Genomic DNA, 9,124 nt, shown 5'->3' on the forward strand with positions numbered 1-9,124 from the left:
GGCGGCCCGGCGGCCCCAGCGCGCGGCCGGGGCGCAGGCTGCGGACAGCGGCAGCGGCGGCGCGGGCGCTCCGCCTCCCATCCGGCCGGCTAGGGCTCGGCGCGCCGGGGCGCAGGCCGCCGCTCCTTGGGGCCCCCGCGCCCGCGCGCCGCCTCCGGCTCCAACTTTACTTTCCCGGGCAGGGCGCCGGCGCCGCCGTGCGTCCTCCTCCGGCTCCTCCTCCCGCTGCTCCCGGCGCGGGCGCCCCCCGCGGTCCGCGCTCGGCCGTGCTGGCGCCGCCTCGCCTGCCTGGGCTCGCCGGAGCTGCGCCGCCGCCGCCGCCGTGCGCTCGGCGCGAGTGTCGCCGTTCGGGCTCGGCTTCCAACTTGGGTAGAGTTGCGCAGCGGGGCGGGGCGCGGACGGGCGGGGGCGGCCTGGCGGGCAGGCCAGCGCAGCCGGCCCGTGGGGAGCGGGCCCGGGAGCCGGAGCCCGCGGCCGCCTCGGCGAACCTGCCCGCGCGGCGCCGGGGAGGAGCCCGGGGCGGTGGCGTGGGGCGCGCGCGCTCGAGGAGGGCGCCCCCTCCAGGGCCGTCCGCAGCCTGTGGGACTGGACCGAGTGCCAGCTGGCCTGGGCGGTGAGTTCCAGAAGCCTGCTCTTTCTAAGACGCGAGCCTCCTCACCTCCCCCGGACACACGAACACGCGGGAGCGCACACTCGCGTGCCGGACGGGCGGCTCGGGGTCCGCGGCTCGATCGGAGAGCCAGCCACTCGCAGCCTGGCGGAGAACGCGTTGCTGCTTGGGTGCGCAGCGGAGCTGCCGAGGGCTGGTCCGGCTCCAGCTCCCATCTCTGGTGGTTGCTCCGGTGCAGAACCACCACCCCACCCCCGGCCTCAGTTCCAAGCGCTGCTGGAGCGTGAATCATGACGGCAGTGCCTGTGGAAGCCCTGGGCAGGCTCCCAGGCTCTGCACCCATGTTAACGATTATTGAAGTTCAATTCTTATGCCCTGTGGCCCTGCTTTTAAAGGCTGGGGGACATTCAGCATCACCGCCTCTGACAAACGCCCCGAACTGAATTGCCGGATGAGGGGCGGTTTGGCGTGGGAGCCTCATTCCTACTTAGGGGCAAGGTATTGGGGTAACCCCCGCTTACCCCTGTCCCACGTCCCAGTGCATTCGTTCCGCAGACGTGCACTGTTGCTCTCAGCCGTGTCAGGTGCTGGTCCCCTCCTCCAGACACCCTGAGGTCTGTGGGAGACAGACCCTGGAGAGGAGGTTGGAGTTCCCAGGCCTGGCATTTCTCACTAAGACCAGCCGGAGGACCTTTCCTCCCAGCAAAGCAGAACCACACCCAGGCTGGCCCTCAGCTCTCCCTGCATCCTCAGGTGGCGGGGGGCGGGGGGGGAGCTGTGGTTGTGGGATGCCTCTGGGTACTAAGAGGGTGACTCAGGGAGAGATTGGAGCCACACACCCCCAGTGAGGCCTAGAAACGTGTGTGGCTTGGGGGCCGCTTGTCTCTTCTCTGAACTCTGGAAGGACTCAGAGGCCTTACCAGGAGAGCATGCTCTCCTAGCAGAGATGCCCACGTAGAGCTCTGACATCCTTGTTAACAACGTTATACCAAGGAGCAGGCCAGGACCAGGTTGGAAATCAAAGACTCCAGATGGCAGACCTGCCCAACAAGGGCCAGTCCTTGGCATTTATGCCATTTTGGGAGCAAAGCCACGACCGCGTGTAACCCAGGAAAGGTAGAGGCACCATGCTTACGAAAGGTCCTCTGGTCCTGGAGGCGTAAAAGGTGCCGCCAGTCAGGGTACTTAGGGGTGCATTTTGCAGGGGAGACCCCCACACACCTGATCCTCCATCGTTGGCACGCACCAGCCCTGTCTGTATCAGGCCTTCTGTCTTGAGTGCTCACCGTCTGGGGTGGATGGTGCCACACGCTGAGATGGGTGCAGTAAATGCCATCAATGCCCTGGGGCTCCTCTTCCAGCCTGAGAGTGGGGTTATCAAGGAAGGCTTCCTGGAGGAGGTGGCCTCTGGGCTGTGTTTGGAGAGTGAGAGGATTTATTAGGAAGTGAGAGGCCCCTGTTGGTTGTGCTCCCTGGGGTGGGGGCAGGCTTTGTCCTGGTGGGCATGTCCAAACAAGGGACATGGCCGTGGTCAGATGTAGGTTTTGGAGAGATCTGTCCTTCTCCCAGCAGCTGGACAGCCATGTGGGCCTCCTCCTGACCTTGGGGGGCTCTTAACTTTCGAAAAGCACTTTGGGGGTTGCATTCAAGGGTCCTGATGCCTCACAAGCTCACGAGCCAGGCCAGTCTAGCCTGAGGGATCTGAAGGAAAAGGACCCAGAGCTCCAGGGGGTCCAAAGCAGACAGGACCTTCCACTGCCCAGGCAGTGACTCTCTGGCCAGGCCGGGCCGGGGACATTTGGAGTGCCTGGCCAGCCAAGTGACCCAGGCCCCTGGGGACGCCTGCCCAGGAGGAAGCAGAAAGAAGCACCTCTCCTGTGGGTCCAGGGCCCGGAGCTGAGGGGCGGCAGAGGGCTGGGCCCCTGAGGAGTCCTTGGGTAGAGAGCCCTTGCCTGGGCTTCAGGGAGGCACTAAATGCAGGCCTGCTCGCGTGCGCCAGAGGCCCCAGGGGCCAAGGTGTTCACAGAGGAGCCGGAGAGGCCTCTTACCCCGACGCTGGAGGTTAGGCTTGACAAACTGCTCCCAACTACCCTGGAACAGACAAAACGGCACGTGCCCGGGAAGACTGCCCGTGCTGAGGAGTCGCTGCCGGCCAGGCCTGGGCTTGGCAGGACCAGGAGGATGATGGGAGGACGCTACTGGGGAGTCAGGCTGCACTGGTAGGGGGTGGGGTCGTTGCAGAGGGTGTATGGGCCATCTCGGCAGGAAATCGTAGGAAGCAGAGCATCCTTGGGCTACCGGGGTGTACTCGCCTTCATCCCACCGTGACCCACAGCCTTGGGACACTGGGGCCTGGGCCCACCGCTGAGAGGAGGAGTTTGGAAGCACGCCTGCTGGGTGCGGTGCCCAGTGCTCCACGAGTGGCCTCAGCTCAGGTAGAGGGGCTGGTCTCCTTGAACCACCTCCCTGTGTGCACAGTTATGCGTGTGTGCACACACACACACACACACACGCACACATGCATGCACACATACCCACGCACACCTATGCTCGCATCCTCACACACGCAGCCAGGAATACGTACCATGAGACGCAGAGCCGTATGCGTGACAGTGCGTTAATACGAGTATCCACGTGTACGTGCACCTGTGAGCAGCATGCATGCACACCCACCCACGTGTGCACACACGTCACACACGCTGTGCTCGTGCATGTGTCCAGGCACACGCATATCCACACACACAAAATCACATACACGTGCTGTGTGCGTGCATGCGTGAGTTTGTGTGCACACCTCATTTGCATATACAAGCATCCAGCACACAGGCGTGCATGTCCACATGTGCACACACGTTGCTGCACACACCCACCCATGTGCCAGCACACGTGCGCACACCCACACGTGCACGTGTGCCTGTGGCCTCGCTCACCCTCTCAGGCTGCAGGGAGGGTGTATTTCTGCTACCCCAGTGCAAGCAGCTCTTCCCAGATTTCAGGCTGGGTTCTGCTTCGCCTCGGCCTGCTCCCTCCTGGCTGGGAGCCCATTTGTCACTGCCTGACATGGACTCTGGGCCGGGCACGTGACGTTCTCCAGGCTGGCGACTCTGCCCTGTCCATCCCTAGGGCTCTCCTCTTCCTTGAAACCGTGTGGCATGAGATTCCTCCCTGGGAGGCCTCACTGCTCTCCCAACCTGAGGTAGAGCCCCCTTCACTGGCCTCCTGTATGCCCCTCGAGGGCAAGCCATCATCAGACCACGTCTCTGCTGTGGGCTCTTGTGGACAGGCCACATCTCTGTCCCACAGTCTGGTGTGGGGACCAGTTCACGGCTCACAGTAGGAGCTCAGTCAAAGCGTGGGGGAGGGATAGGTGGTACGAAGGGCTGGGTATCCTCCATCTTCCCTAGCCACACTGGATGCCTGCGGTGTAGCTGGTACAGGTGGGGCCCGGCAGAGCACAGTGGTACCTCGCCCAGAGCCAGACCCGGCATTCCCCCACCAGGCCCTTTCTGCATCCGTTCCGTGGAGGTTCTGGACTTAAGCTCCCACTTAGCCCCTTACCTTCTGCCAGGCAGCCTGAGAACCTCCTGCCTCCAGGGACCTCAGCTTTCCCATCCATAATGTGGGGAGATTGACTGGATGGTTCTAAGGTCAGTGCCGGCTCCGCCCCCACTTGGCTTCGAGCTCCTGGGGCTGGCGATGTGTCTGCCTGCTGTCTTTGCCCTCGGTGGGTACCTGCGGGGAAGGGGAAGAGCCCTTCCACTCAGCTGCTGCCCAGTCTCGGACCCAGGGACTTGTTTTCTCCTTAACTGGCCTGAGGGTAGTTTTTGCCCCACTTTATTTGAAATTTCATTTTTAAAGCTGAGGCAGGAAAAACTGAAGCTCGCTTCTCTCCCTGTCCTTCCCTGAAGGATTCCAGAACCACTCGGTCTTGTCAGAAAATGGCTGGGATCCGCCGGTGGAGCCTGGCTCTCCGTGTACTAACTCCACTGCAATATTGATCACACTGGTGCACTTGGCACTGCTGAGTTCTTCCCGAGCTAGAGGAACTCTGGGGAAAGAATTGCTTTGGGGACTGTCTTTGACTTGCAATGGGCGTAATGGATGGAAGCAGCGGGTCAGCCTGTCTTTCTGAGCACCAGCTGTGTACCTCGCCCAGCCCGGGGCCTGTTGGGGTTCAAGCTTGCACCCACCCATCACCCGTCCTGGCTGCCACGTGGCCTCCTCAGGGCTCCCCTCTGCCGGCCCCTCCAAGCCGGACCCGTCCTCCCTCCGGGGCCTTGCTGGTACCCAGATGCCTGAGCCTGGCAGTTGAGGCCCTCCTAAGCCTGGCCTTGACCCTGGACTCTCGGCTCAGACCAATCAGGTGTCCCTACATGACCTTCCCTATCCGAGCCCGTGAATGGGGATGACGGAGCGCCTCCCGTACGGCAGATGGGCAGGTTCTCCGGAATGATGTGCGCAGAGCTTTCAGCCCTGCGTGCCCAGGCATTCTCCCACCTCTGGGCCTAGAACACCTGCTCCTGCCTCTGCCTGTCACCCATCTGAGCAGGTGGGAGACGGCTCCATGCCCCTCGGCACCGGGCTCCTCCTAGGAACGCCCCGCGGGGTTCCATGGTCTGCAGCAGCCGCAAGAGCCCTTAGCGTCTCCCGAAGTCACTTCCCCGGGAAGCGTCACGATGCAGCTTCCATTCCGGCCACCCTCCTGTCCCTTGGCCCCTGCCCATCAGCAGTGCTCATGGGAGCCACCCTCAGGCCGTGTCCTGTCCTGGGCAGTCCGTGGGAGGTGGGCCCACCTCACCCTCCTGGCGTCCCTTCAGGGTGTGTGCTGTGTGGCCATCCCCTTCTGCAGATGAGGGTGGAGGCCCAGGTTCTCGAGATCACGTGTGGGAGTGAGCCTGGGGCAGTGCGGTCCCCATCCCGCTGTCGCCACGCTGCCTGCCATCCTCTCGCCCTTGCCTCCCATCTCCCCAGCCTCTGACTTCAGTCAGTGGGGGGTCTTGGAAGGGCTCTTGGGAGTGACCGTTAAGCAGAGGCCCAAAGGGGGAGCGTTGGAGGGCCTGATGGCCCGTCCACCCCTCTGGAGGACCTTCCCTGCCCTCCTGGACCCAGAATTCTAAGCCTGCCCCCCATCGCTTTTCCAAGCTTCAGGGTTCTCCCAGTAACACGAAGACCCCACGTTCATCCGGCGGGCATCTGCTCTGTGTCAGGTGTGGACAGAGTATGGCACCCCTCAGGCCCAGGCCCTGACCTCCAGGGAGGGGCCGGGAGACCAAGAAACACCTGGTGGGGCCCGAGGTGGGGCCCGGGGGGTTCAGGGAGGACTTTCTGGAAGGAGCAGGGGCTCAGCGCAGACGGCAGGGTGAGTAGGCAGTCACTCCCTCCTCGCCCCTGAGGTGCGCAGCCTTCTGAGGTGGCCCCCAGGGACCCAGGCCTGCGAATGGGGAGGGGCATCGCTGCCCTGACTAAGCCCCTAAGCGGTTGACTTTGAGTTAATCAAAGCAGATTCTCCTGGCTGGGCCTGGCCTCATCAGGTGAAGCCTTTACAAGGTGATGAAGCATCAGAGGTGCTCTCCTGCTGGCCACAAAGATGAAGCAATGATGTGAGAGGCAGCCCCGGGGCGAGGACACGAATATGGCCTTTAGGGGCCAAGCGGTCCCTGGCAAATGGCAAGAAAACGCACCTCAGCCACTCGACCTCAGGGAACGGAATTCTCCCGACAGCCGTGTGAGCCTGGAGGGGGTCCCTGGGCCTCAGCTGAGAACATGGCCTTAGCTGACACCTTAATTTCAGCTTCCAGACCGTGAGCAGGTGAGTCAGCTAGCCTGCACCAGGACTCCTGGCCCATGGAAACTGAGGTAATAAATGTGTTGTTTTAAGCTGGTAACTTTGTGGTACTTTTGTTTCGCAGCCTAGATAACTAATACACCTGCATACCTAGTTTGTTCTGGTGGAGGAACAGTGATGTGCCCAGGAAAGGGGGACCCCCCTTCCCATTTCTGGGGGAAGATGGTGATGCCACTAAGGCTGTCTTGACAGACCCATTTCCGTTTCCCCTGTGGCTGGAGGAGAGAGGTCACATGACCCAGTCTCAGCCAATAAGACCTCCCTGATGTCAAGTGAGAAATGTACAAGAAGACTCACTGCCTGCCTTCCTGTTAGGTCATGCAAGTGTGAGGATGTGATGCCCGGAGCTGCAGCAGCTCTCTTGGGACCAGGAGGAGCAGAGGATGAAGATGACAGTCACAGTAGGAAAGAGTCTGTGTCCCTAATGCTGTTGTTCTTGAGCCTCTAAATGAACCCACCATGGAGCCAGCCTTTGGACAGATTTCCTGCCAAGGGAGACACCAAGTGGCCTCACTGTTTAAGGCCCTTTGGGAGGAGGATTCTGTAACTTGCAACTGAACGCATCCTAGCTGATTTGCTGTCCACAGCCCTATCCTGCCTCCTTTGAGAATCACCGTGTAAGTCTGCAGTAGGTAAAGTAAGACACCCAAAGACATCCACGCCCTAATCTCCAGGACCTGTGGCTAAGTGACCTTACATGGCAGAAGGGATTTTGCTGATGAGATTAAGCTAAGGACTTTGAGATGGGGGATTATCCTAGATTACCTGAGTGAACCCTACATGTAATCACGTAATCACGAGGGTCCTTCTAAGAGAAAGAGAGAGGCAAGGGGGTCAAAGTTAGAGGATAGGATAGGTGATAGCAGAGAGCAGAGTGATGTGAGAAGGGGCCACAAGCTCAGGAAGGCGGGCGCCTCTGGAAGCTGGAAAAGACAAGGAAACAGATTCTCCCCAGAGACTCCAAAGGGAGCCAGCCCTGCCAGGCCATTTCACCCTTGTGGACTCCAGAACCGGAAGGTAATAAATTTGTTGTTATAAGCTCTTAAGTTGGTGATCATTCGTTAGAGCAACGACGGGAAATGAGTACAGACCCCATGGGTGTTTGGGGATGAATGAATGAATGAATGAGTGAGTGAGTGAATGAATGCAGTAGAGAAAATGGAACTTCGTAAATTATCGAGTTAAACACAAGGGATGGCCATCACCACAGCCCTGTCTCAACCATCGAGTCCTCGTGTGATGGTACGAGTCCCCCGCCCTTCCTGAGCCTCAGTTGCCCCGCCTGTGAGTTGAGGGGCAGGACTCAGTGGTCTCACGGGGCCCTCGCAGGCACCCTGAATCTCAGAGGGCCCTTCTGGAGCCAGGGAGTCCGATAGAAGGAGATCAAAATGCCAGCCCTGCCAAAGCCAAGTTGGAAGGTGGGGGCTGGTCTGTGGGCACACGGGCTGGTCCAGGAGTCTCAGGGCATCTTGGGGGGCAGGTCTGTGTCCCCTGCAGGCCGGCAGGTGCCACCAGGAGAGGAGAGGAGAGCCAGGCTGAGCTGGGGACCTCAGGGCTCCTAGGAGAGCTTGGAGATGCAACTTAAACCTGCTTGGCCTGCAACCTCTAAGCAGCTGGGGGGCTTTGGGCAAATGACTTCCCCTCTCTGAGCCTCCTAATAGCATCTGAAGAATTAAGTGGGATTCTCTATGTCGGGTGCCTAGAAAGATAACACCTTCGCCTGTCAGCCTGGGGTACCTGGCTTGTGGGAGGGAAGGAGGCCTCGGAGAAGGGCTGATGTTAATTTTTCTTTATATATCTCTGTATTGTTTAACTTGTTCTGAGAGCTTGAGTTACTTTGGCAAATAAAAAAAATCTAACAAAAGAGAACGAAGATCTTCCCGTTGCTGGCGCTTAGCAGGCTCGCAGTACATTATAACTGATATCATCATCGTGATGATTACTCTTAACTTGTATCTCAGCTGAATGAGTCCGCTTTGCGATGTCCCTTCAGGTCCGCCCCCAGCCTCTGCTTGCACACCCCGACAACGGGGAACTCACTACTGAACATCCAGTTCATCCTAGGGTAGCTCTGATTCTTTTCAACGTTGAGCACGTGGTCCCGGTGCCTCTCCATGCTGGCCTTGGGGATGTAGGGAAATCAGCCTCGTGCCTGCTGTCGAGGGAGGTGGTTGGTCACTGGAGGGGCTGAGCAGTGAGGGGGGCTCCCTGAGAGGGGGCATCTGCACCTGCCCTTGACAGGAGAGGGGAGACTTCCTCCAACAAGCAAATTGCTTCCGGGCAGCTCTCCCCACTGCCCCACCTCAGCCAGGATGCTCCCAGCTCCCAGCATGACCCCGGAGATGGCACTGGGTCTCCTGCAGTGGCCAGGCCACCGCCAGGTCCCCCCGTCCAGGGCTCCCGTCTCTGGAGGCCTCCAAGGGGATGTCGGGATATTCAGACGATTTAAAGCCTCACATTTTATCTTACTCTCCACGGGACCTCTCAGAGTTGGGCACCATCAACACCCCCACTTTGCAGATAGATGAGAAAACGGAGGCTTCTGGGGGCAGACGTGGCAGCCCAGGTCCCCAAGGAGCGTCCTGGAGGACTGGGGCTCGGCCTCGCGCCCCTACCCCATCCGGCCTCACTGCCCACTGTGGACGCCTCCGTGGTGACCACCCACTCCA

The sequence above is a fragment of the Aethalodelphis obliquidens genome, unplaced genomic scaffold, assembly GCF_003676395.1.
Source record: "Aethalodelphis obliquidens isolate GAN/ISIS:26980383/991018 unplaced genomic scaffold, ASM367639v1 scaffold6, whole genome shotgun sequence".
Lineage (NCBI taxonomy): Eukaryota > Metazoa > Chordata > Mammalia > Artiodactyla > Delphinidae > Aethalodelphis > Aethalodelphis obliquidens.